This window comes from Canis lupus, chromosome 26 (assembly GCF_048164855.1).
Source record: "Canis lupus baileyi chromosome 26, mCanLup2.hap1, whole genome shotgun sequence".
Classification (NCBI taxonomy): Eukaryota; Metazoa; Chordata; class Mammalia; order Carnivora; family Canidae; genus Canis; species Canis lupus.
Genome location: NC_132863.1, coordinates 35,299,530 through 35,326,485, shown reverse-complemented (window position 1 = coordinate 35,326,485; position 26,956 = coordinate 35,299,530). Strand labels below are relative to the sequence as shown.

General features: G+C 47.0%; 1 long non-coding RNA gene across 1 annotated transcript; it reads left to right on the top strand.

Annotated features, from left to right (window-relative positions):
* The first annotated feature begins 7,868 nt into the window (after positions 1-7,868).
* Positions 7,869-17,009, top strand: LOC140618559 (uncharacterized). Its single transcript, XR_012018640.1, has 2 exons — positions 7,869-7,937; positions 16,576-17,009. It is a non-coding gene; the product is annotated as an uncharacterized lncRNA (long non-coding RNA).
* Positions 17,010-26,956: the final 9,947 nt, after the last annotated feature.

The window sequence follows — 26,956 nt, the reverse complement described above, 5'->3', positions numbered from 1 at the left end:
AAGAAGGCACTGTTCACTGAATCAGTAACCCCGCCCCTCCCTGGCAAGTAGGGGCTGACTCAGGGGATGGGGTGTGTTGGGGAGGGGGGCGGCCCCAGCATGAGAAGGCAAAGAAAGGGCTTACACCACGTCCTCCTCTACCCCCTGCCCACAGTTCCCACTGCCGAGTCAGGCAGGACCCCCGACCCACAGGAAACCACAGGCCCATAGGGGAAGGGTTGGGTTTTGCAAACTGCAGAGCTTGTGGGAACTGAATGAAAGCAAGGGAGAGAGTTAAGGCTACAGGACTCCCTGAGCTCACCACCCAAAGGCCCTAAGTGGTCAGCCTAAGGGCAAGGGATGGAAGTTTCCCCAAGGCCTCTTCCTGAGCCCAGCAATCCCCCTTCCCACACTGCTGGGCTCCATCCTCTTTTCCCCTCCCTGGAAGCCTTGCTCATCAGCTTCCTCCCCCTACCCCACCTCAAGGCGGAAGGAGTGTGCTCCCTCAGGCAGGGATTGGGGAATTCCAGCGCAGCAAGCCCTGTCTTCCAAGGGGAGTAAAGGGGGAAGTGCAGGGCATCTGGAAACCAGCAGACAGGCTTCACTCTTCTCCAGGGCTCCAGGCAGATGTCCTCCACTCACTCTGAATTTGCTTCCTCAACTGTAAAAAAAGGGCCCTTTGTCCCTAAATTGATGTGAGGACAAAATGAGATCAAACACAGAAAATGCTTACCGCAGTGCACGTCGCAAGTCCCCAATAATGGCCATGGTCGCTTTTAATTACAGGTCAAGACAGGGATTCCAACTTGGGATCAGGAGATTGGGGACTTGGACTCCAATCTGCCCCGTGTGACTTACAACAAATGCCTTCTTATCTCTCTAGGTTTGGGACTCTTCAACTGCAAAACGGGGCAGGGCGGATGATGGCGTTGAGGGGTAGGTGGCTTTCAGTTCTCCAGCCCCTTCTGCACTGAGCACGGAGCTTCAGCCCCAAAGTTTCCCCAGTATGGGTCCCTCCCTTCTCTCTTCCCCACCAGCCCCTTTAAGGAAGGGTCTGTGTTTGCCTTCCTGGAGGCATCACTTGGGAAAGGCAACATAACAACCCAAGAAGTGGGGTGCCTGGGTTGCTCAGTTAAGCATCTGCCTTCAGCTCAGATCTTGATCCCGGGGTCCTGCGATACAGCCCTGTATCAGGCTCCCTGCTCCATGAGCAGCCTGTTTCTCCCTCTGCCTGCCGCTCCCCCTGCTTGTGTTCTCTCTCTCTCAAATAAATAAATAAAATCTTAAAAAAAAAAAACAAGAATATGGATTTAAAGGGCTCACTATGTGCCAGGCACTTTCTTTTTCTTCTTCTTTTTTCTAAAAAATTTTATTGGGCAGCCTGGGTGGCTCAGCAGTTTAGCACCGCCTTCAGCCCAGAGCCTGATCCCGGAGACCCGGATCCAATCAAGTCCGACATTGGGCTCCCTGCATGGAGCCTGCTTCTCCCTCTACCTGTGTCTCTGCCTCTCTCTCTCTCTCTCTCTCTCTCTCTCTCCCTCTCTCTCTCTGATTCTCATGAATGAATAAATAAAATCTTTTTAAAAAATATTTATTTATCTGAGAGAGAGGGAGAGCATGAACAGGGGGAGGGGCAGAGGGAGAGGCAGAGGGACAAGCAGACTCCTAACTGAGCATGGACCTGATGCAGACTCCATCCCAGGACCTGAACCCAAGTCAGATGCTTAACCGAGTCACCCAGGCACTCCTGCTGGGAACTTTCTATGCTTATCTAATAAATGAATCTGTGAGGTGAAGATACTTCTCTTATAGGAAAATTGAAGCTCTAGAATTCACGAATTAATGAGCATTGGCTTTGGAGTCACCCAGCTGTGTCGCCTTGAGCAAGTCACTTCACCTCAGAGCCATATTAATCATCTATTTCTTTTTTAAAAAAGATTTTATTTATTTATTCATGAGAGACACACAGAGAAAGAGAGAGGCAGAGACACAGGCAGAGGGAGAAGCAGGCTCCATGCAGGGAGCCCGACCTGGGACTCAATCTGGGGTCTCCAGGATCACACCCTGGGCTGAAGGCGGCGCTAAACTGCCGAGCCGCCATGGGGCTGCCCTAATCATCTATTTCTCGAGATTCACTGTGTGGAGTACTGCAAAAACTTCCCTATAAGCATCTCATTTCATCCCCACCACCATCTGTAGGTAGGTTTATTTATTGTTTTTTAAAGATTTTATTTATTTATTCATGAGAGACACAGAGAGGGAGGCAGAGGGAGAAGCAGGCTCCTTGCAGGGAGCCAGATGCAGGGCTTAATCCCAGGATTCCAGGATCACCACCTGAGCCAAAAGCAGATGCTCAACCACTGAGCCACTCAGGTGCCCCTGTGAGGTAGATTTAATGAGCACCCTTCCTACTTTTAGAGGAGGACACTGAGGTTCAGAGCAGTTAAAGAACTTGCTTATGACCACACAGCAAGTTAGTTCACCAAACCAAGATTCAAGCCTAAGGCTGCACAGTTCTGAAGTCTTTTTTTGTTTGTTTGTTTTTTAATTGTTGTTCAATTTGAACCAGTTCTGAAGTCTTTCATCTTCATCACCATTTACCGAGGAGTGAGATGGCCAGAGGAGGAGGGGAAGGAGCTCGGGGAAGAGAGACCAAAAACTCAACGCTTTCTCCCCTGATCCCCTGAACCCACCCAAGAACAGAGCAGGCTCAGGCCTTTGGGGAATCAGAGGTTAGGACAAGGTACCTAGGGGGACCATATTCTATTCCAGAATTGAAAGTGTGTAGTCATCGAGCAATATCATTTTATTTTTTGAAAGATTTCATTTTTTTATTTGAAAGAGAGAGCACAAGGAGGGGCAGAGGGAGAGAGAGAGAAGCAGGCTCCCTAGTAACAAGGAGCCTAATGCAGGACTCAATCTGAGGACCCTGGGATCATGACCTGAGCTGCAGACAGACATTTAACCGACTGAGCCATGCAGATGCTCCAAGCAATATATCATTTTAGAGATGGAAATAAAGAGACTCTCAATCAAGGGGGTCTTCATCTGGTGGCAGACTCAAGCTTTAGAAGATTCCATGAATCACTCCCAACTTGCCATCAACGGTTTAAAATATGTTATATCAGGGATCCCTGGGTGGCTCAGCAGTTTAGCGCCTGCCTTTGGCCCAGGGTGCGATCCTGGAGTCCCAGGATCGAGTCCCGCGTCGGGCTCCCGGTGCATGGAGCCTACTTCTCCCTCCTCCTGTGTCTCTGCCTCTCTCTCTCTCTCTGTCTATCATAAATAAATAAATAAATAAATAAATCTTTAAAATAAAATAAAATAGGGATCCCTGGGTGGCGCAGCGGTTTGGCACCTGCCTTTGGCCCAGGGCGTGATCCTGGAGACCCAGGATCGAGTCCCACGTCGGGCTCCCGGTGCATGGAGCCTGCTTCTCCCTCTGCCTGTGTCTCTGCCTCTCTCTCTCTCTCTCTGTGTGTGACTATCATAAATAAATAAAAATTAAAAAAATAAAATAAAATAAAATATGTCATATCTATGTATATATGTTGTGTTTCTCAAATTTAACACTATTGACATTTGGGGGCGGATAATTATTTGTTTTGAGGGTCTGTCCTGTGCATCATAGGATGTTTAGTAGCATCCCCAGCCTCTACCCACTAGGTGCCAGGAGCACCTCCCCCTGCCAGTTGTGACAACCAGAAATGTTGCCAAACATTGCCAAACGTCCCCTAGATGGGTGGGAGGGGCAAAATCACCACCAGTTGAGAACCACTAATATATGTTGATTTTTTATATAAAGGACCCAAAGCTTTTCTCATATATCCAAACCGTTGATAATGATCCTTAAATATTCAGGTATTTGTTGAGTTTTTATGGGCCAGACATTGTGCTAAAAATTTGGGAATACTGTAGTGACCAAAATGTGGTCATGGAACTGAGCCCAGTAGGGAAGAAACTGAATAATTAATTACCAGAGAGACCAACATCACAAGGGGATGGTGTACTAATCTACTCCAATTACCCCCATCAGGCAGATGAGGAAACTAAAGCCCAGAGTAGAGAATTTACCTCTCTTGGGTCACAGAGCAAGGACAGCATGAGTGGCACAATAAGGAGTGGTAGCAATGAGCCTGCCTTGCGAGCCAGCCAAGCGACTGAAGTTCTAATCTCAGTTCTGGCACCAATTTGCTGTGTGATCTGGGCAATTGGCATAACCTGTCAATTTCCCCAGATTACATCTGGGTATTTACATCTGTAAAGTGGGTATTAGCATTACCCTCAGTTTCCCCATCTGTAAAATGGGGGTAATAATAGGAGGTAATACCTCATTGTAAGGGTCAAATTAACGCATATAAAGTGCCTGTCATATGGTAGTAAGTGCTTGCTGCTGTTTTAATTATGTTGGCCTCCAGGCTGTTTTTACCAAATGCGGGGGCAGGAGGAGAGCACCCAGCCAGGAACCCCTGGCTTGATTCCTGGAGTCAATCCAAACAAGAACCCTCCTTTCCTCACCCCCTTCCAACTTCCTCCTTTACCCACTGGCAACCCAGCCCCCATCAAGAGGAACTTAGGAGAGTGTGGCTTTCAACACAGCAATGGCAGGAAGTGGTTCTGGTTACCACATCCCCTTCCCCACTTCCCTCAGCCCCTCCTTCCAACACCACAAGTTTAGCCAAGGCCCCAGGAAAGGAGGCAGAGAGCAGGATATTCCTCCAGGTGGTTACCCCTTGACCCTGACCTGAGGTCATAGCATGGACTTTACACCCCTCCCCCAGGTGGAGGTCCCATAAGATGGGGAGGGGGCTGTTCCTCAAGCCCTGAGTCACCAGCTGGATGACACAGCCCCACAGGCAGGCTGCTGTTAGTAACACCAGGCCCCCAGACCCGGGTCAGCCTCACGAGGTGAGGAACCTCTCCCCCAGTGTAGGATGGGGAATTTCCAAGCCTGTTCCTCCTGAACCTGCCAAGGATGGGAGGGGCAGCCAGGCCTGAGGTGCCCTGGCAGGAAATGGGAAAGACACTTGTGCGTGTCTGTGATGAAGCAGAAAGGTGTATACACTGCAAGACACTGCCCCAGGGAAGAGCATCACCCAAGTACCCACCGCCACCCACAAACGTACCTACCATCCCTAGCCCCAGGGTAGTGGCAATCACCGGGCTCTTGTAGGCCTTAGTAATAATGTCTTGCCTCCCACTTGTCTCTACTGAGCTCCTTCAAAAGGAAACCATATAGTAGAGACTTTGGAATCAGACCTTCTGGGTTCAAATTCCAGCTCCTACTACATCTGGTGGTGTGACCTTAGATAAGTCACTTTGCTTCTCTGTGTCTCCACAGCCTCAGCTGTAAAATGGGGGGAGAATAGCCCTCACTCAAAGGGTCATGGTGAGGATTAAATGCTATTATACATAGCAAGTTTTTGCACACAATAGGTACACCTACCAGAAAAACATGTTAGCTGTCATGATTCTGTTACTCTAATGTTCTCTCCTTTATGAATTAGGATTCACGGTGAGGAATCTGTGAGGCTCAGGGAGTTGCCCAAGTCCATGCAGCTAGCCAAGGGCAGGCCTGGGATTCCATCCAGACCTGACCCCGGCACCCTGTTCTTTCCATCACATTTGGCATGGGCCGATAGCCACCCCGGTGGCCAACAATTCTGATAGTCAATGCACAGCCCACTTAATGCTTTATCCAGTGCTGTCATGTACCTTATCCCATCTGATTTGCACCAAATGGCAGAACTTCTTAACATTTTATTAGAACCTGAGCTTTCCTGGAAAGCCGAGACTGTAGCCCATTTCCAAGGTGACAGACCCAAGGCTGAGAAAAATGCTTCAAGTTGCTCACTGTCACATAGCTGGTGAGTGACAGAGCTCCTGCGCAAGCTTTCTGACTCCAAATCCCGTGCTAAGATCAGGTCACTGGATCTGACAAGAAGGAAGTCTGTGGGGAAAGCAGCCCCAGCATGGGGTGGAGTGCCCAGAAGTCAAGCTGGAGAGACCAATAGAACAGGTGTGGAGTATTTGGGTGGGTCCTATAGGGGGAAATAATTGGGGGAATAAAAAGGAAAGTGAAAGATTAAGGTAGCTGGACAGGGCAGAGAACAGTGTAAGGGAGTTTCCATTATGGTGAGAGGTTCATGTCTTCAAGAGGGGATAATCCTGTGGAGGGAGAGTTGTACCAATTGAGGGGGAAAGAGGATGAGCCTGGGACTGGCAGCCCCTGTCAGTGTATTCCCACTGGCTATGCATGGGTTCCAGCAAAACAGGTGCAGCCCCCCAAATACACATTTAGAAGATTCTTTGGTTGTTTTTTAGATTTAGACTATTTTTTTAGAGCAGCTTTAGTGGGTTCACAGCAAAACTGAGAAGAATGCACAGAGAATTCCCATATACCCCCTGCCTCCACATATGCACAGCTTCCCACATTATCAATGTACATTCGTTACAATCCATGAACCTGCATTGACACATCATTATAACCCAGAGTCCTCAGTTTACAATTAGGGGCTCATTCGTGGTGCTGTACATTCCATTGGGTTTGGACAAATGCATAATGGACAAATGCATAATGACATGCATCCATCATTATGCTCTCATACTGGGTAGTTTCACTGCCCTAAAAATCCTCTGGACTCAGCTTATTCATTCCTCCCCACCACAAAGACTGTTTTCGATATTTGAAAAAAAAAATCCTTTAAGTAGCCACCATGGGAAATATTGGATCTTTGGTGAACTTCCTTATATAGTCATTTCAGGGTTTAGTGTTGTTTTACTCTGACATATGGGGAAGGGCATCATATTCTCAGGGATAGCAGCCCCTAAAAGTCTAAATCTGGTCCTGTTCACAATGGGGAGGGGGTTGGGGAAAGCCCTAATCCTTGGAAATTCCAGGTTAAACATTTAGTGGTCAAACATTAATCCTAGGTTAAACATTCAGGCAGTGCTGGCCTGAATTGAGAGCCCTGGGGACCAGAGCGGGAGGGAGTCCACACTGCACACAGGGAAACTGGTGACTTCTTTGCTGCATTTCTAAACCTGGGTTGAGCCCCTACTCTTGGCCAGGCATGCTTTCTCATGCATCTTCTAGTTCAGCAGTTCTCCAAGTGTAGTCCCAGGACCAGCAGCATCAGCACCACCAGGAATTTGTTAGAAATGCAGATTCTCAAATGCTCCCACCCCAGAATTACTGAATCAGCACCCCTGGGTGGGACCCGGCACTCTTTGTTTTAAAATGTATGCTCAAAGGGGTGGCTGGGTGGCTCAGTTGGTTAAGCATCCAACTCTTTTTCTTTTTTTTAAGATTTTACTTTTTTATTCATAAGAGACACAGAGAGAGAGGCAGAGACAGAGGCAGAGGGAGAAGCAGGTTCCCTGCAGGGAACGTGATGCAGGACTGATCCCAAGACCCTTGGATCATGCCCTGAGCTGAAGGCAGACACTCAACCACTGAGCCACCCAGGTGCCCAAGCATCCAACTCTTGATTTAGGCTCAGGTCAGGATCTCCAGGTTGTGAGATCAGCCCCTCCTCAGGCTCTGGGGTGGGAGGTGGAGGAGGTCCTTGCTCAGCAGGGAGTCTGCTTGGGGATTCTCTCCCTCCCCCCTCCCCCTACTCACACTCTGTCTCTTTCTGTATAAATAATTAAAATCTTAAATAAATAAATAAATAAATAAGGTCGGAATCTTCGTCTTTCTGACTGTAAAGCTGATGCTCCTCACTACAGCATTATAATGAGAGATGACTTCAAATATTTAACAACCGGGACCCTGACCAATCAGACTGATTCTATCCAAGGAGCTTTAGGAGGCCCCTCATTGGGTGGAGGGGTGGAAGGGGAGAATGATCATTATTAACCCTTTTGTTCTTTGTTCTGTCATTCTAGGAGTCTGGGAGAAGGGACTAGAGCTCTGGGGCATTTAGAAGGTTCAAAGTACCACCTGTTATCGATGGGTAGGTAAGGAAATTTTTCAGCATTTTAATAACTGGTGCTTATTCATTCCTCCCCACCACAAAGACTGTTTTCGATATTTGAAAAAAAAAATCCTTTAAGTAGCCACCATGGGAAATATTGGATCTTTGGTGAACTTCCTTATATAGTCATTTCAGGGTTTAGTTTTTACCACTGAACACCAGCCCTGAGTTTTAGTCTGCTTCCCAGGGGAGGTTCCTGAAGCTTGCACACTGGGTAGAGGGCCTGGAGCTAAACAGTCCAAAAGAGATCACAGGTATAACAAATGTCTTATGAGAATACATGTTCAACAGTGCTTCTCAAATTTGGCTGCACATGGGAGTCTCCTAGGATTTTCTTTTGACTAATGATGCCTGGGTTTCATCCCCCCAGAGACTCTGACTTAATTGGTCTGGGTTGCAGCTTGGGCATCGGGCGTTTTTTTTTTTTTTTTTTTTTTTTTTTTTTTTTTTTAAGAGAACAATCCTATACAGGTTCCCTGAAGCCTGGGAGACCTTACAGATTAAGAATCCCTGGTTTGCATTGGTATTTCCCAAGGCTGAGGACTTTTTAAAAAAATACAGATTCTCAAGAGATTCGGATTCAGTAATCAGTGGGGCCTGGACCTGGGCGTTAGCAAGCCCCTCTGGTATAGAAACCAGTGACAGGGACAGCCCCTGCAGGCCGCAGCAACTGAGAGAGGCTCAGAGATTCTAACCCCTCTCTCCCAGCCCACCCCCAACTAGTTGAAGCAACCAAGAACATTTTGCCAGTAAGTATCCAGAACCAATTTCCGCAGTTCTTCCTTCCCCTGTGCTGCAGAGACATTGCTTCAAAGAACATGCTCTGAAACAGTCTAAGACACCCTCCCGCGAGAGCCGTTTCCTGGTTGCGTGGCGGCAGCAGAGCCGGAGGCCTGCTCTCATTTGCCTTTCTTTCCCATTAATCCTGGGACACCCTCATTTAGATGCGATCTGCATACATTTGCATATTGAATTCCAGTGCCCCCTCCTCCTCCACCGCCCAACCCTGTGGCAGGTTGGCAGGGTGGGAGGCAATAAAACGAATGTATTCCCGGAGCCCGCTGAGATGTGTTTGAACCTCACGCAGCGCTGGGACTTTGATACACCTGAAGCGGGTTGCCAGGTTGAAGGGAAGACAGCTCAGAGGCTCAGCGTGGATGCAGCAGGAAGGCAGACCCAGGAGGCCTCCTGGGGTCTAGAACCAGCAGTTCCACCCAGCTCCTGATGAGAGGCAATGCGGAATTTCTTCAGTGGGAAAAGATGAGAGCAGCAGTAGTTGGGGAGGGGCTTTCCCTTTCAGGGAGGCAGGTGAGCTGCCTTCACAACTTCAGAGAGGGCCTGGCTTGGAGACCGCTGGTAAAGTTCTGCCAGCTTTGACCACCAGCTCTGTGAAGCTGCAGCCAGGCGACAGCTGGTCCCACAGGCCTGGATTTGAACTCTATATCTTTGGGTAAATGACTTCCCCTCCCTAAACCACATTTTCCTCATCTTTATAATGGGAATAATAAGCTAATTGGGAGCCACGGCTTTATCTGATGATTCAGTAATGGAATATCTTTCCCAGGCCCCTTCGGAGGTTGGGAAGGAATCTGCAAACAGGTGCAGGTGGAAGGTAGCATGGGGAGCCCAGCAGCCCCACCAGTCCTCACGGACTGTCCCTGCAGTGTGGTTCCAGCCAGGCTCGAGGCTAACCAGATTCCCTTGCTTCTCACTCACTTTCCTAGTTTGGTCTTGAGCCTTCACATCACTGCTGGGAGCCTCCGGAATGCTACCGGATACCTTTCTTTTCACTTAAGGCAGCCCCGACCAGTTGTGACTGCTTGCTGTCAGGGGCCCCAATTGACACAAGGGCCATTCTGTTCCTTCTCAACACCCTGAGTTGCTTTGATTGAAAGCTCCACCATCTGGGTTTGCCAAAGCCTCCCAGATAGGGCGTCCTGCAGTTCCCAGGGGCAACTCCACTGCCACCTGGTCATTCACTCCTCTCTAGCCCTGCTCCTCCCTCCAGGCTCCCCTGCCTGCTTCTGTTCTATTCATAGCACTCTCTCCTCCCTGCTCTTCCCAGTTTCCAAACCATCTGGATAGACTCCTAGAGTGCCTGCCCGCACCCCATTCCCCTGTCATCCAAACAGTTTACAACCTGTATAATCCTTTTAAATCCAACCCCTGGGGGTTGGATAGACTGGGGATGCGTACACAACAGACATTTATTTTCTCACAATTCTGGGAGGCTTGAAGTTCAAGATCAAGGTGTCAACAGAGTTGGTGACTTTTTTTTTTTAAGATTATCTATTTATTTATTTGAGAGAGCAGGAGTAGTGGTGAGGAGCAGAGTGGGGAGCAGCAGAGGGAGAGGGAGAAGCAGGCTCCCTGCTGAGCAGGGAGCTCAATGACTTGGGACTCAATCCCTGGACCCTGAGATCATGACCTGAACCAAAGGCAGACGCTTAACCAACTGAGCCACCCAGGGATCCCTTATGGGTTATTTCTAAGGCCTCTCTCCTTGGCTAGTAGCCAGCTGTCTTCTCCCTGTGACCCTACATGGGCTCCTCTCTGTAGCTGTGTATCCTCATTTCCTCTTACAAAACGCCAATCATACTGGATTAGGATCCACTCTAATGACCTTGTTTTAAATTAATTACCTCTTTTAAAAAAATATTTTATTTATTTATTCACAAGAGACACAGAGAGAGAAGCAGAGACACAGGCAGAGGGAGGAGCAGGCTCCCCTGCCTGATGTGGGACTCAATCCCAGGACCCCGGGATCACGACCTGGGCCAAAGGCAGACCTTCAACCACTGAGCCACCCAGGCACCCCAATTTAATTACCTCTTTAAAGACCCTGTCTCGGGATCCCTGGGTGGCGCAGCGGTTTGGCGCCTGCCTTTGGCCCAGGGCGCGATCCTGGAGACCCGGGATTGAATCCCACGTCGGGCTCCCGGTGCATGGAGCCTGCTTCTCCCTCTGCCTGTCTCTCTCTCTCTCTCTCTCTCTCTGTGAGACTATCATAAATAAATAAAAATTTAAAAAAAAATAAAGACCCTGTCTCTAAGTATAGCCTCATTCTGAGGTCCTAGGAGTTAGGACTTGGACATATGAATGGGGAGAAGGGAGCAGAATTCAGCCTGGAACACCCTCCTCCATCCTCTGCATTCTCACTGCTGCTGCTGGAGCTTCAGCCCTACTGTTTCTCACCTGCTAGTGCACTACTAGCTCAGCTCCTCTAGCCAACCCCACCCCCAGCACCCACATACTCTAGATTCCTCTCCTCCATCAGCTCTCCCTGACCGTGCCTCAGAAATCTTCCATGTCCCCTAGCATCTCCAGAAAAAAGACTGAACTCCTTAGCCTGGCACCCAAGGCCCTTCAGAACCTGGCACAACCTCCTTCAAGAATCATCATGGTGACCAGGGCCAGGAAAAATGGGCACGCTGTCTAGCGCCTTGCTGGTGTCATTCATAATTTATGAAAACAAAGCAAAACAACCAAGTGTTAATTCGTGGACCTACAGCTTTGGCATCACCTGGGAGCTTGTTTGAAATGCGGAATCTTAGGCTGGGGCCCCAGACCTGCCAAATCAGAATCTGCATCACGTGCACAGACCCCAAGCAAAACTGGGAAGCTTACAAACAGCAATGGTATCCAGAGAGGGACTCACAGGAGTGAGACCTTTGATCACCTTGTTGGGTCAGAAACTTGTTTCTGTCCTAACAGAAACATCCAATTCCCAGGAGTCTGGGATGTATAGCAGATGATGATTCTGAACAAACAAATGAACTTGACTTCCCAGGGCTATTAGGAATGCCTAACTCGCAAGTATGAACAAATGAAAAGGTTGCTGGGAATGGTCCCCTGATGGAAAAGGCAAGATTCTTGTTGCTTCTTCCCATTCAGCAAGCATTTATTGAGGCTCTGCTGAGTGCCAGGTTGAATGTTGGGTGTCAGGCAGGTGTGTGGAATGAAAGGAAACAGGAGTTTTATTCTGTAGGAGTTCACAAACCAGGAAGGGAGAGAGATCACAAACACATGTACCCACTCCCATTTCTCCTCCACACCCCTTACTTCAGTTCATAGAGGACATCACGCTCTGGACCCTGGAGTGCACTCTCTGATTCCCCCTGCCCCCGCCCCAAATCCTTCCCACACCTCCCCCTCCTTGCTCTCCCCGTGTCTGGCTCAATCTTATTCATCTTTTAGATTTCAGCTGAGATGTCATTTCTTCCAGGAAAATACTGCTGACCACCCCAACCTGGGAGGTGGGGCTCTTCTGTGCTCTCATGATTCCCCTCAACCCACCACTTCCCTTACTGTGGCATTTTTCATCATTCAGAGTGAATTTCCTGTTTATTCTTCTATCTCTCTTCACAGGCTGAGATATAGTTATGAGGACAGGACCCTTATCTGCTGTGTTCATTATATTTGCAAGTATTTAAGCATAGAAAAAAATAATAATGCTAGTCTGTTTTTTTTAATTCATACTATGTGCCAGGAACCGTCCTAAGTATTTATATGTGTTAACTCATTTAATCCTCACAACTACCCAGTGAGTGGGTGCTATTGGTTTTCCCATTTCACAGATGAAGAGATAGAGACACAGAAGTTAACTAGCTCACGCAAGGAAACACAGCTATTTTTTTTTTTTTTTTTTTTTTTTTTTTTGGAAACACAGCTATTAAGCAGCAGAGTAGGGATTCAAACCTAGGCAGTCTGACTCCAGAGTCTGCATATTGGAAGAGGGAGTGATAAATTCTAAGGAGAAGTCAGAAATCAGGGAAGTCTTCAGGAGCAACACTTGAGCCCAGTTTTGAAGAATGCATAGAAGTTTGCCATGTAGAAAAGGAGTGGGGGGTGGGAGCATTTGCCGACTGGACAACCTCCAATTTGTCAATGCACAGCATCTTCCTAAAGGGCAAAGGGAAAGCAATTGACAGCACTCCAGATACTGGCCTGGGAGGGTCAGACAGTGACTGTCTTAGCGTCCAGTTTCAGCCTGAGTCATGCATGAGTGGGTCGAGGCAAGTTACACATGCCCTAGGGTTCTGGTCCTTCAGTCTCTGCGTGGGTGAGAAGTACACTCCCCTACCCTCTTGCCTCAAGATGCAAGGCTTAAAAAAAAAAAAAAAAAAAGGTTCCAGGCCTACTCCTGAACCATGCCCCAGTTCCTTGCAGGGATTGCCTCACCACCTCAGAAGGAAGGGCCCAGCAGGCACACCTCCAGGCAGGTACAGACCCAGGATAGCCCTGGAACCTGTGGGAAGAGTCCAGGAGTTTCCCCAAAACCCTACTCAGACTGTCCTCAGCCTGACTTTACAGACTCTGGGAGCCTCCTCTGGCTCAGGTATCTCTCAACCTTTATTTTTGTTTTTTTTGTTTTTGTTTTTAATTTTTTATTTATTTATGATAGTCACACAGAGAGAGAGAGAGAGAGGCAGAGACATAGAGGGAGAAGCAGGCTCCATGCACCGGGAGCCTGATGTGGGATTCGATCCCGGGTCTCCGGGATTGCGCCCTGGGCCAAAGGCAGGCGCCAAACCGCTGCGCCACCCAGGGATCCCTCTCTCAACCTTTAAAGCCCCAGAATACTTTTAGGAAATTGGATCCCAAGAAAACCTCAGGATATAAGGCAAATTAAGAGGTGTTCTTCAGCTCCCCACTGCCATCAACCCTGTCCTTGGGAGAGCCCCTGAGACCTGACCTAGCCCAGCTACTTCTTTTTACTATCGGGAAAACAGACGCTGGAGGAAGGAAAAAATTTGCCAAGAACACAGGAAGAGTCAGGCCTGGCACCTGGGTGGCAACTTGTTGCAGGGTTCTTGTCTCACAGAGTTGAAGAATGAATCTCAGGGACACAAAAGGGTGAAGTGAAAGTTTATTAGTGAAGAGGAGAACAGAAAGGAAAGAAAGAAAAAACTCTTTTGGAGTGAGAGAGGTCCCAATGGGTTGCCACTCAGGGCTTTTATGGTGGGTCTTTTATAGAAAACTGATCAGGGACCTTGGTAAATATCCTGTCTATAACATTTATCACAAACAAGATGAATTTGTAAATATCATGAAAATATCCCATCTATTAGAACAAACAAGGTGGATTTGTTATGTTCCCTTCTCTCTGGCTAATATCTCCTCTATAACATTTCTCCACATCTGGGATTTCCATGAACCTGGTTAGTAGCCTCCTGCCAGAGCCTAGGCTGGAAAATCAGGGCCTCCTGTTCTCTCCCTGCCTATACCTTAACCCTTTCCTTACTCATCCTGAGTCCAACAAGAAGAGGCAAGCCCTCTTCTTGATAAGCAGCACCATCTCCCCTGTCCCTTCTGTCCTGGCCTCTGGAATGCAATTGGAAGACTCTACCCTCTGCCTTCATTCCTACCATTCATTCATTCAGTCAGTCAGCAGACATTTATTAGGCTCCTTCTAAGTGTCAGGCACTGAGAAGGGCCCCCGACCTCAGTGGGTGACAGAGTGATGTGTGTTAAGACAAACACATTCACAGACATTGACAATCCCCTCTGACAAAGCCACAGCGATGACCATCTGATCATCCATCCCTCATTCGCAGGGCCTAGTACAAAGTAGGCACCCAATAAATATGTGTGGAGCACAGAGGAAAAAGTGATGTAGGGATGGTGAGCTGACAGGGGTGAGGGCCAAGTTAGACTTCAGAGCCCCTCCCTCTCTGACCCACCACCACTCAGCACCTTGGATGGTGTAACGATGGTGATGATGACAGGCTAAGGACAAGAAAACTCAGACCCACACGCTGCCTGAGCTCTCAGCTTTGTGAGACCCAGACTCTCTGACCCAATGGCCACCAGGTCCATGCCTCTGTCTCAATTTAAATTAATTAAAATTAAATATGTAAAATTCAGTTCCCCAGACTCACTAGCCACATTTCCAGGGCTTCAAAGCCACATATGGCCAGTGGTGATCTCACCAGACAGTACAGATTAAAGAACACTGGCATCACCACAGAAAGTTCTTTTGAGCTGTGCTACTAGTCTATAGCAGCAACTTGCAGATTTTGAATTTCAGGGACTAGTATATGTTCAAAAGTATTTGGGAAAGGACATAGATTGCCAACTCTTTGGGTGCCTGGGCTGGCTCAGTTGGTAGAACATGTAACTCTTGATCTGAGGATTGTAGGTTCTAGCCCCATGTTGAGTGTAGAGATTACTGTAAAAAAAAGGGGGGGGGGGAATCCCTGGGTGGCTCGGCGGTTTGGCGCCTACCTTTGGCCTGGGGTGCGGTCCTGGAGACCCGGGATCGAGTCCCGGGATCGAGTCCCACGTCGGGCTCCCGGCGTGGAACCTGCTTCTCCCTCCTCCTGTGTCTCTGCCTCTCTCTCAATCTCTGTGTCTATCATGAATGAATGAATGAATAAATAAATAAATAAATAATAAATCTTCAAAAAAAAAAACAAAAACAAAAACAAAAAAAAGAGGGGGGATCCTTGGGTGGCTCAGCAGTTTAGCGCAGCCTTCAGCCCAGGGCCTGATCCTGGAGTCCCAGGATCAAGTCCCACGTCGTTGGGCTCCCTGCATGGAGCCTGCTTCTCCCTCTGCCTGTGTCTCTGCCTCTCTCTCTCTGTGTGTCTCTCATTAATAAATAAATAATTAAAAAATATTTTTAACTCTTCATTTTACCAGAAAAATTAAAATGCGTAATAATGATTAAAAAAAAAAAAAAAGAACATGGACACTAGAAGTATTATGAAATCTTGCCCTGGATCCTGGGCTTAAATAGTTCACATTAAAAGACATTCATGGAATAATTGAGGGAATTTGAATTTGGATTGCGTATTGGAGGGGTGCCTGGATGGCTCAGTGGGTCAAGTGCCTGACTCTTAATTTCAGTTCAGGACGTGATCTCGAGGTCCTGGGACCGAGCCCCAAGTCCAGCTCCATGCTTAGCAGGAGTCAGCTTGAGATTCTCCCTCTCCCTCTGCCCCTCTCTCTGCTCTCTCTCCCTAAAATAAATAAATCTTAAATTAAAAAAATTTTTAAGGTTGTATATTGGAGAATTGTATTGTGGTTATGTAGACGATGGCCTACATTCTTTGGAGATTGAGGTGGAAGATTTAGGGGTGAAATATGACTATACTGCAACTAACTCCCTTCCTTGTGGTTCAGGAAAAATGTTATATAAATTTATGACTATAAATGTGAACATAAATGAACATAAATATAAATATAGAGAAGGAGAGAATCAAATGTATCAATATATTAAACAATGAGTCTAACAAGAACAAAAAATAAATAATAAAACAAAATGAAAAACAAAGAACTGGTGACTCTAAGTGAAGATTATAGGAGGGCTCACTGTACTCTTCCTGTTACTTTCCTGAAAGTTTGAGAATTTTTCAAAATACAAAGTTGAGGGGAATATCAGAAGTTAAGATGGTTCCTCTGCTGCCAGGTAGAGCACAAGTCATCTTGCAGGCTGCACTGATGCCCAGCTCTTGACGTGGGATGTTGGTTACATGGTGATGTGGGTTACACTGTACTTCTGCCCCCATCCCAAAAAAGCAATATAGACTAAGAAACTGTGAATGTTGACTATATGTGGGAAAAGGGTTTTTGCTAATGTTAAGGATTTTAAGATGAGGTTATTCTGGATTAGGGTGCTCCCACAGTCCAGTGACTGGTGTCCTTAGAAGAGAAAAGTAGAGGGAGATTTGCCCAGAGACACAGAGAAGAGGCCATGTGAAGAGGCTGGAGGGACATGGCCGTAAGCCAAGGATCTCCTGGAACCACTAGAAGCTGGAAGAGTCAAGGAAGGAGTCTCCCCCAGAGCCTTCAGAGGGAGCACGAAGCTGGCTGACACCTAGATTTCAGACGTCCAGCCTCCAAAACTAAGAAATAAATTGCTGTTGTTTTAAGCCACCAAGTTTGTGGTCATCTATCTTGGCAACCCTAGGACACTAAAACATGGGTGTGTTCACTTAAGGAAAATTCATCAAGCTGTACACTCAAGATTTGTGTGCATTTCTCTATGTGTGTTATATACTCCTTCAAAAATGTACTTAAAAATAAATAAACAAGAATGACTATCTACTTTCAGCATTCATTTAAAAAAAATTAAAAGAAAAAGTTTAGTAAGGATATCCTCTCAAAATAAAAGATGGGCCCTGGGACTCCTGGGTGGCTCAGGGGTTGGGCGCCTGCCTTCCGCTCAGGTCCTGATCCCAGCATCCGGGATTGAGTCCTGCATTGGGCTCCCTGCATGGAGGCTGCTTCTCTCTCTGCCTGTATCTCTGCCTCTCTCTCTCAGTCTGTGTCTCTCATGAATAAATAAATAAATCTTTAAAAAAAAGATGGGCCCTTAATATTAAATTTAACATTATGACACTATTTCCCTTCATTTTGCTAAGAATCCGCAAACACATCTCATTATAGATAAGCACCAGGTACAGATGGACTGCATCAGAATCACCAGGGGAGCTTTAAAAAATCCAGAATCCCAGACAGAGAGGTCACGGAGAAAGGATAAAGACTCCAGAAATAGACTTGAATACATGTGGGAATTTAGTATATGCTAAAGGTGGCATTTCAAATTAGTGGGGGAAGACAGATTATTCAATATGGTGTTGGTTCAACTGGCTAGCCACTTGGAAAAAAATAAAGCTGTATCTCTACCTCATTCCAATTTACCAAAATAAATTCCAGATGGATGAAAATGTTAATTAAGGAGAAAAAAAAAAAAACACCCTAAAAGGACTACAAGAAAATGTGAGACGTTTTCCTTTTATAATCTAGAGGTAGGAATTGCCTTTAACCAACATTTACTGAATACTTAATCTTTAACTTTGTGCTTGGTGCTAGAGATGGGAAGGATGGTTGCCCTCCAGGAACTCATACTACTGAGGGTGATCTAAAACACTGGTTCCCAGGTTGTAAGGTTTCACTAACCATTAATAATACTATTTTAAATTCATTGCTTTTTAATAATCTTAGACTGAGGAAAACATTTCTATGCACAATACGGAAATCAGAAAGCTATTATGAAAAAAGATTAATAAATTTTACTACATAAAAAAACAAATGGCCAAAAAACAAAAAAACAAATGGCCCTGATGGGCAGGGGAATGAAAATAGATTGCTCAATGGGTATGAGGTCTCCTTTGGGGGTGATAAAAATATTTTGGAACTAGATAGAAGTGGTGGTTGCATAACATTATGAGTGTATTAAATAATACTGACTTGCAAACTTTAAAATGATTAATTTTCTGTTATGTGAATTTCACTTCAATTTAAAAAAATAAATAGGAATGCAATTTTTAAAGTCAACTTTAAAAACTCTAAATGGTTGTGGTGGGGGAGGGACTCTAAATGCCTCACTGGGAAAAAAATCTCAGCAACACAAAGGGAAGACAAAAATATTCACTTCCCTAATATACAAAGAGTTCTTACAAATCAATAAGACAAAGATATACAATCCAGTGTTGGTAAGGGCATGGAATAACAGACAAACTCATATATCACTGGTAAGAATATAAATTGATGTGAACTTTTGGGAATGTAATTTTGAAACACTGTAATTTAAATGGACATAACTTTTGACATAGCAATTTCACTGCTGAGATTTTCATACAAATGTACTTACACAAGAGTCATTGTATTACTCTTGGAACTCAAGGAGACATACAGGTTCAAGGTGTTTTTTGCTGCACTGTTTATAGTAGCAAATAAGTCAATGTAAGTGTCCATTAGTAGGGAACTGGTTAAATATGATACATCCCCTTGGTAGTGGAACCTTTCCAGACATTAAAAGGAACAAGATATATAGGTGCTTGTGGAAAATTATCCAAGACAAGAACTATTAAGTGTATGTTGGGGTGGGGAGGGAGCATTGTCTACAGCAGTTTGTATTACATATCCAGTGTGTGCAGATTTTTCAAAAAGATTTATTCACTTAAGAGAGAGAGAGAGAAAGAGAGAGAGAGAGAGAAGAGGAGCAGAGGGAGAGGAAGACAAGCAGACTCCATGCTGAGGTCAGAGTCCAGCGCAGGACTGGATCCTAGGACCCTGAGATCATGACCTGAGCAACATCAAGAGTCAGATGCTCAACCAACTCAGCCATCCAGGGGCCCCCAGTGTGTGCAGATTTTTTAAACATTTCTGTTTTAAACTTGATAACAGTGGCTACCTCTAGGAAGTCACCGTTAACCTTGAGGGACAGGGAGAGAGATTTTACCTTAACTTTATATCTTTTTGTACTTCTTTTTTTTTTTAAGATTTTATTTATTTATTCATGAGAGACAGAGAGAGAGAGAGGCATAGACACAGGCCCAGGGAGAACCAGGCTCCATGCAGGTAGCCTGACGTGGGACTCCATCTGGGGTCTCCAGGATCACAACCCGGGCCGAAGGCAGGCGCTAAACCACTGGGCCACCTGGGCTGCCCTCTTTTGGTACTTCTTGAATTTTTAAACATACATCGTTTTTTTATATATTACTTTTTGGGTTAATTTTAATTTTAATTAAAAAATTATTTGTTTATCTGACAAGAGAGAGCATGAGCACAAGCAGGGGGAGCTGCAGAGGGAGAGGGAGAAGTGGACTCCCCACTGAGCAGGGAGCCTGACTAGGGGCTGGATCCCAGGACCCTGGGATCATGACCTGATGCTTGACCAACTAAGCCATTCGGGTGCCCCAAGGTTATTTTTTAAATTGTGAAATAGCTTAGGCATAGGAAAAGTATAGATAATAATGAACAAACTCAGGTTCTCACCGCCCAGATTAAGTAATTTAACATGACAGACACAATTTGAAGATCCCTGTGCATCTTTCTATGACCCCACCCCTTCCTCTCTTCCTAAAGGTAACACCATTCTGAATTTGGTGTTATCAGATATGCATGTTTTTATTCCTTTGCCCTAAAATGCTTTTTAAAACTTCCATATCTATCAATAAAAAACGTTATTTTGCGTGTTTGATCCTTTGCAGAATTAGTGTTAAGTTTTACAGCATAGCTCTTAGACACAGGCAACTCAGGCCTTACATCCAGAGCTTTAGAGGGCCTCCCTGGCCCTTCTCTGTCTGTGCCCCCCTCTACGGGGCAAGGAGCCCAAGGGAATGTGCACATGCGGCGCCTGCGAGCATCTCTGAGACCACACTCAGGGTACTCAGGCCCCCAGGACTCCCAGTCCATATAGCCTCTAGTGTTACGCAGAATCTATGCAGGACTTTCTCCAGGGTCCATCCCCCTGAAGGTGGGCCATCTACCTGAAGGTGCATCCCTAGATGCGAGGGGTGGTCAAGGGCTGTTTGGGGGCAGGGGCGGGGGCGGATGGAGAGTAAATGGAATGGAACTCAGGCGGATGTGCCCACACAAACGCGGGGAATGAGGTGGGATGCAAATATAGGGGTGGGCCTCTATTCTTGCCTTGGGTTCTCCTCCCCGGCCCCCCATACACTAAATTCTGTGCATTTGACAACTCGCTTTTCCACTCAACATAACGTTTTTGATCATGATTGATGTTCACCCCTATACAGTATTTCTTTAAAGTTTCTTAAAATTTGCAGATCCCTGGCCCATCCCCTAGAGGATTCTAACGGGGAGGATGGGGCTGAGGCTTCTGCATCTGTAGGAAGCTCTGTGCAATGCAGTTGGGCAGCCTATTTTGGGAACCATGGGAGATAAGCCCTTCTCGGCATGTCCCTGGTTTGGTCCAGGCTGTCGTTTTTCGCTATCCCTCCACGGGGTCCCCAAGGACGGGCCTGGACGGGCCCCTGGAGGCATCAGCCACCAACCCCGCGGCCTGATTCTGGTCTCAGCGACCAGGCGGAGGCAGCGCGCGCCCCCTGCTGGAGACAAAGACGATTGAGCAGTTGGGTCCCTCCGCGCCTCCACTCTGCGGCGCTCACCCAGGCTTTCCCCATCTTTTAATGTGCATTTAGGGTACCCCACGTGGAGTGGAGTAGAAGAATTGCTATTCCCTACCTTCGTAAGACGTTCACATAGAACATATATATGCTGATAGCTTCTTTTTATGGAGCCTTTATATAGGAATGAAGGAGTGCCCTGGTGGAGGGAGGATCTGTGGGCTCAGGTCCTGGTGGGTCCTCTGATCACTGCATGACCTCCCGCAAGTCATTGAACCCCTGGATAACGCAGTTCCTCACGAACGAAATATGGGGCAGTAATGTCACCGATCGCACAAGACTGCTTTGAGGATTAGAGTTTAAAGTGGTGCCTGGCATGTGGCAAGGACCAGTCACTATTAGATGCCAGATCCAGGGTTATGATTACTCATGGTGACAGAGGGCTTACTGGTGCCAGCTGCTGTTCTATGCTCTTTCTGTTGATGATATCATTAATCACCACAACTCCACAAAATGAGTATACTTCTATTCTTTCCCAGTTTACAGAAGAGGAAAATGAGGGACAGAGAATCAAGTGACTTGGCAAAAGCTCACAGCTGGTCAGGGGTGAAGCATGATTTGAACCTAGGCCATTGTACTCCAGAGTCCATACTTTTAAAGATTTTATTTATTTATTCATGAGAGACACAGAAAAGCAGAAACGTAGGCAGAGGGGGAAGCAGGCTCCCCTCAGGGAGCCTGATGTGAGACTCGATCCTAGGACCCGGGGATCACAACCTGAGCCAAAGGCAGATGCTCAACCACTGAGTCACCCAGATGTCCCCCTTTTAAAGGTTATTTTATTTTATTTTATTTTATTTTTTAAAGGTTATTTTAAAAATTGATTTATTGATTGATTTTAGACAAAGAGGGTGTGAGAGCCAGATAAGGGGCAGAGGGAGAGAGAGAATCCTCAAGCAGAGCCTCAACCCAGGACTCGATCCCAGGATCCCGAGATCATGACCTGAGCCAGAAACAAGAATCAGATGCTCAATAGACTGAGCTACCCAGGCACCCCCCAGAGCTCATACTTTTAATCACTACATCCTCATGGCAATCTGGTAAGGCATGTACTATGCCCATTATGCAGCTGGGGACATTGCGGCTCAGAGACGTGGAGTGACTTGCCTCAGATCACACAACTAATTAGTGCTGGAGCCCTGGCCTGGACTCACCCCAGTTCTGTCTCTTTGCATTGTCTCAAGTAACTCTATGACAACCCAGAAGACAAGGTGACCCTGTATGACAAGTGAGGATGCTGAATGGAGATGATTGAGGGACTTGCTCAAGGCCACAGAGCCAGTTAGTAGGGAGCTTTCTCTTTTGGGGGTGCAGCCTGAGGACATTCTATCTGGGGCCCAGCACCTCCACGGCGCCCTGCTGCCACTCTTGGCCATCCCTTGCCTGTATGATCACAGCTCTAGTTCCCAGGCACTCGAGCTGAGCACCACTTGCTTCTGGGCCAGCTTGGGCACAGCTGTCAAAATCGTGCTCTCAAGCTGTCACTCAGCCTGAGCCTGGCCTCTGCATTGGTTGCTGGGGCTTTCTGTATGGTTTGAGGCTCCGATTCCATTGCCCTGCCCTCTGGAAGGCAGCTGGTACCACAGAAGAAGCAGGATTTCAGAACCAAACAGTCCAGGGTTCAAATCTAGCTGTGTCTGTCATTTCTGTACAATCCTGGGTTTTCTCATCTCCCTGAACTGCTATTTCATCCCCTGTAAAAGTGAGGTAAGGACCAGCACTTTGCAGGCTCCTGGAAGGATGAAATGCAATCAGGTATGTACAGCATCTTGTACACAGCAAATGCTCAATAAATGTTAGATCCTTTTGCTAATCTTTTGCTCCAGACCCTCTTCTCCTGCTGTCCGTGGCTCTTCCTGATAGGCCCAGCTGTCACCACCTTCTGTCCCTGTATGTCTCCAGGCCTGCATCAGGCCTGGGTATAGAACAGGTATCCTCTGTGGGGCCTGGGGACAATGCAGGAGGGCACATGAGCTCTGGCCCATAGGCAGAATGACATCACCACATACAACTCAGTATTGTTCAGTGGCCTAACAAAGACTGATTGAGCACCTACTATGCACCAGAAAGTGTTCTTAGTAATGGGGCTGTAGTGGTAAATGAGAAAATTAAGATTTGCTATGTCTACATCACTGTTTGCTATGAATGTATGACTGAGAACTTCCCTCTTTGGTGTTCAGCCGCTGAGTGGGGCCCCATACATGCTGATACTGTGCCCATTTGCTGAGAGCCTGCACTGTTTTCGATGCATTGTTTCATTTAATGCTCCCAGGTGCCATAGGAAGTCTTCATATCAGCCCCAATTTATAGGTGAGGGAGTGGAGATGTAGAGTTAAATAACTTGAAGAGAAGGCAAGAGCCTGACTGTAGATAGTCTAGTTCCAGGACCTGAGCTTAATGGTGCTGCCATGCATTCTCCCTTTTACTCTTCAGAGTTTGTATTGTTACTGCCACTTTACAGATGAGGAAACTAGACTCAGAGGGAATGAGGGCTGGCCGAGGTCACAGGGCATATAAACATAGGTGTTGGAATATTTAAACCCTAGGTGTGGCCCGAATCCAGACCCCAGGGTGTCCCTGATTCATTCAACAACTATTTTCTTCACAGCAAAAAAAAAAAAAAAAAATCAAAGCCGGGTCTTGGCTTGGGAGGCTAAATCTGTGGAGGAGGCTGAGGGATAACTGGTAGCATCAGTACTGTGGTATATGTTATGATAGAGGCATGTAGAACGTGCTAGGGAACATGCACTAGGGAGATAACCACTCTGTTTGGAAGGAGTCCCTGAAGGCTCTCTGGAAGAGGTGATGCTTAAGGCGAATATGGAAAGATAAGGAGCCTAGAAGGATCAAGTGGAGGTATGGGGAGGTGGACTGCCTGATAGAATACACATGATGTAGCTCCTTCCTAGGTGGGCGACTACTTGGGCCACTTAATTTTTCTGTTTATCTCAAATCCACTCACTCCTGCTACACTCCTTACAGTAGAGGCTGGTCCCTGCAAACTATGCTTCCTGGGCTCCTTTGCCAACAGGCTTCTGGCTGCATTTGACCAATGGGAAGCCCTGATGAGAGATCAGAGTAAGATGAAAGGAGAAGCCAGGGTATTTCTCCCCATCTCTTTCAGCCTTGTGAGTCGGGGCTGGAGTGGCAGGGGTATGACACAGCTATGATTTCTCCTACATAGTTGTGGCTTCTTCTAGAAAGGCCCATTGTGGCTCCCAGTCCTCTCTGGGTGGCCCATTACCGGTTTTGGTGATGCCATCTCCTCCCTATAGAGCTCCAACCTTGGGGGGCGGGTCATGGCTTTCAAAGTTGTTGGTAACTTCTGGTTTGCTTCAGCCTCCCCTGGTTGCTCTTTTTTTTTTTTTAATTTTTATTTATTTATGATAGGCACACAGTGAGAGAGAGAGGCAGAGACACAGGCAGACGGAGAAGCAGGCTCCATGTACCGGGAGCCCGACATGGGACTCGATCCCGGATCTCCAGGATCATGCCATGGGCCAAAGGCAGGCGCTAAACCGCTGTGCCACCCAGGGATCCCTCCCCTGGTTGCTCTTTCTGGTCACCCCACAACTTTGTAATGAACTCTCCGTATTAGATTCTCTCTTTAAAATCATCTGATATGGGTCTTATTTTCCTGGGAAGATGCTCTGTGTCCGTTTCCTGGCCTATAAAAAGAGGGCTCATTGATTCATTGAACAAATAGGAATCTAGTGGCTTCCTCATGACTGTACACCTGTGCTAAGTGTTGGGAATATCACGGGAAACAAGATACATTATAAGATATGAAAATCCACATGCTGCCCATCCTTCATATCTCTGTGATGATCAGAAGAGATGCTTGCATAAATGCCCCTGCTGCCTGGGTTTCAGGAATTGCCATCACAGGCAAACACTGTTTGGACCAAAGCCTGTTTTCTGAGTCTAAGTGTTCTGGTCCTAAGGCCTTTCCCCACCTTTCCTCCCCCAAGTCCTGAAAGAGAAAAATTTAGGACAAATGAAAGGAAGCCTTAATTTACACCATGGGAAGTCAACTTAAGGGATTCATTATCTCAAGTGGTGGTGCAGTTTTAAGCTATAAATAGGTTTTTAAGAACAGGTTTAGTTAAACCCATAGATGGCAGTGGGCACGGAGACAGAAGATAGAGACGAGCCCTGGAGCACCCACCTGCTGACTGCCTACTCTTAGCTCTGCTGCCCTCCTGAGGCATCTAGTACAGTGCAAGGAGCACTGGACTGGGTGTCAGGAAACCAGGGTTTGAATGCCAGCTCTGCTGACCAAGTACATGACCTTGGACAATTCACTTCACTGCTCCTGAGCCTGTTTCCTCATCAGCCACTTGGGAATATTGGGAATATCTAAGATCTTTGGTTGTTGTGATGATTACAGTTTAAAAATGCATGTAATGCACCTCATGTAGCATATGGTACACACTAAGTGCTCAGTCAACATTCACTAGTGTGATTCTTCTCTGCTGCAGGAGCTCTGGCCAGGAATCACAGCCCTCTCCATTAGACCAAGAAACATCCTATGTGATTTTGAGCAAGGCACTTTCTTTCTCTGGGCTTCACCTTCATCATCTGTAAAACAGGAAGCTAGTAACTGCCCTCCCTAGCTAAGGAAAGAACAGTTAAAGTATCACCTGTTACTATTGTTACTACATGAGCAATGTTGGAGCAGTCTAAAAGTGTGGTGCTTGGAGCCACATTGCCCAGTTTTCAATCCCAGCTCTACCCGCTACTTAGATTCCTTTCCTGATGTATGCCTGTTTCCTCACACATAAAATGGAGTTAATGACAGCAACTACTTCATAGGGTGGTTAAGAGGATTATATAAACTAACGGAGGTAAAGTGCTTAGAACAGTGACTAGCACAGAGCATTTTAAGTGTTGCGATTACTAAGCATCCAACGCACAGCACCTAAATTGCTTGGGGCTTTTGAATCAGAAAGACCTATGTCTGTGTCCCACCTTCCTGGTGGTCTGACCTTGGAAACGTCACTTCCTCTTCCTGAACCTCGGCTTCCTCTTCTCTACAGTGTAAGATGATAACAACCTGCATCCTTAAGGCACCATGATGCAGCAAAGCGTGTGTACACTGCCTGGCATGTGGCAGGTGCTCAATGAAAGTGTTTCCCTCCTCTGCCCCTCCTCTTGGCTCCTCCCTCCATCATTCTTCTCAATGGTCCACCTCATCCTTCTCACCCAGAGCCTCTTCGCTACTTCTAAGAAGTCTCCCCCTCAGAAGTGAGGCAATGACACACTGCACATTTTGGTGGGAAGAACCCTGGATCGGCAGTCAGAAAACCAGGGTTGGCTTGCTTGTCTTCCTAATGGAAGGATTCTGATACGCTGTTTCCAAGGAGCCATGGCCTTGGGCCAAGAGTGTTCCCTCTCTGGGCCTTGGGCTCCTCTTCTGTTCCATGGTGGGGTTCTTATATTTTAAATCATGGCATCCTGGGCAGCCCTGGTGGCTCAGCGGTTTAGCACCGCCTTCGGCCCAGGGCATGATCCTGGAGACCCAGGATGGAGTCCCACATCTGGCTCCCTGCATGGAGCCTGCTTCTTCTGCCTGAGTCTCTGCCTCTCTCTCCCTGTGTCTCTCATGAATAAATAAAAATAAAATCTTAAAACAACGACAACAACAACAACATGGCATCCTGCAATCTTATGATTGGGTGGGAAATGCCAAGATTAGGGTTGATCCTTAGGTGGGCTGGAGAGGGGAATGGGTGCTATGGGTCTACTCCTGAGTACCTCAAAATCCTTGGGAGAGATGGACTTGGGTCAGAGACAGGATATATCCTACTAGCAAGTGGTGAGGGTTGGAGCTGGCTCTGTAGAGCTGAGAAATCAGGTCCTCACTGGAAACCTGTCCAGGGAGTGCAAAACCAACCTGCCATCATACCATTGTTGACTCAGCTTACCAAGGCTGCTCTGGGGGCCTAGGCCTGCTGGGTGGAAGGGATGATGAGGGGACCTTACCCATCCAGAGGCCTCATGCTGTATTTCCCCTACCAAAACCTGCTCCTAGTAAAGGACCAGGGAAACCCTCTCAGGGGATCCCTGGGTGGCTCAGTGGTTTAGTGCCTGCCTTTGGCCCAGGGCGTGATCCTG